Below are 1,933 nucleotides of genomic sequence, written 5' to 3' on the forward strand. Positions count from 1 at the left end.
AAACAGCATAGCAAAGAAAAGCTGCTTATACCATCAAGGGAAGGAAACAGCAAGAGGATGGTGTCAGAGGCAAACTGGCAAGGCGGCTACTCATAGTACTAATGCCACACCTATGTGACTGTTACGGTTTGTGTATAGTTGTCCCCCAAAGCCTCCTGCAGTCAGAGGGCAACTTCTGGAGTTTGTGATAGATTATTGTGTGTGTGAATGCTGAATCTGCCCTGGGGCAAGTAATTTGGTGTACATAGTAAGGAGGGGAGAGAAGTTGGCTAGCTCTGCCAGAGCTGCTGCCACTCCCTTTGCTCTCTGCTGTGTGCCACTTCCATAAAATGTTGCTCTCTGCCATGTACTGCTCTGCTTGGAGCCAGCTGAGCACAGACTGAAACTTCCAGTAACACTGAGCTAAATGAATATTTCCTTCCTTCATTTTGAGTGTCAGGTATTTGTCTCAGCAATGAGAGAAGAGTTACTGGGACAGTGACCTACTTGGACACATCAAGGAATGTGCTTTAATAATCTGCTGGGTTTTTCTTATTGCAAATAAGTTGATGTATCAGGATTAATGGGTCATGGTCTATTCTTTTTCAACTTCCCACACAAACAAATGTCCTTAAATGATATTTAATCTCTAAATATAAACAATAGAAAATTCATATTGTACTGATAATATAGTCATTCCACATAAAGCTGGAAATGGAACAAAACCTTCCCTAAAGTCTCTATAATTCAAACATTTTTCATAAATCCAAATCCAAATCTCTTGTGCAAAGTAAGACAACTCTAAGCTAAATCACAGTAGGAATATAAACAAACAAACAAATACAAATCTTACATAATTTTCAGGAAGCACCAGCAGAGCTCCAAAATTCTAAAAAAGTGCAATAGGATAATATGGAGGAACTGGAGCAAAGAAAAGCTAAAACCAATCATGGCCAACATAAAGTCCTATAAGTCTATTTCTGACATCTGAGACCTGTGGTTATGCTGGTTGCAACCCATATGGCTTCTCTCTTAGGATGGTTCTACTCTTTGCTCAACTTTTCTTCGGATACATTCCAAATTCATAATATCTCTGACTTGCAAAGATATTCACATAACTTTGACTTCATTCCTGTAACTTCATATTTATATGTGCTTGCATATAATTCTTAGCATTTCAGGGAAAACTTGCTTAGTCTTCAAGGTCTTCCTTTGAAATCTGAATGGAAGCCTCCCTGACCTCAGAAGTTTTGCATTCCTCATCATGGTCAGCTACTTGCTCAAGCAGGAGCTGGGCTCCCTTGGCCATGGTTGCAATAGCCTCTTAGTGTCTGGACACACGAACATAGTGAAAGGAATTCTAAAGAACCAATTCTCTAGAGGATGTTCTTAAACAGGCATTCGAGGGACTGTTTGTTTGTTTGTGTCCTACTATGCACTCCAGGCTGCCCTTTAAAATCACAGTGCAGCACAGATTGTCCGCAGATTTGCAGTGATCCTCCAGCCTCAGCCTCCCAAGAGCTTGAACAGTAGATGTGTATCACAATGCCCAGTAACCTCCTTTTAAAATAAAAGGTTTACACATTGCTTGCATTTTTTTTAAACTTATGGATGAAAATCTTATATTTCAAAGCAAAAGAATGAAGTATCTTAATTTGCAAAAAAAAAAATAAGAAGAAGAAGTGAAGTGAAGTTTCTGTAGAAAAACATTGTTGAGCTGTCAGGAAGTTAGGTATGACTGTATGTGTATGTGTATGTGTATAAGTGTGCTCTGAAATAGCTTCACTAGAAATTACTAGAGAGTCATACTTAACTTCCTGCTTGCAAATTTAAACTGGTGAATGTTGGAGTCTTGATTCCTGAGATGCTCTTAAGCCATCTTTCTTCTTTTCCCTGTAAATATAAATTTGCTTTCTTTTCAGTACTATTAATTTGGGGCCAGGGAGATGGCTCA

This window comes from Octodon degus, unplaced genomic scaffold (genome assembly GCF_000260255.1).
Source record: "Octodon degus isolate 3935 unplaced genomic scaffold, OctDeg1.0 scaffold00124, whole genome shotgun sequence".
Lineage (NCBI taxonomy): Eukaryota > Metazoa > Chordata > Mammalia > Rodentia > Octodontidae > Octodon > Octodon degus.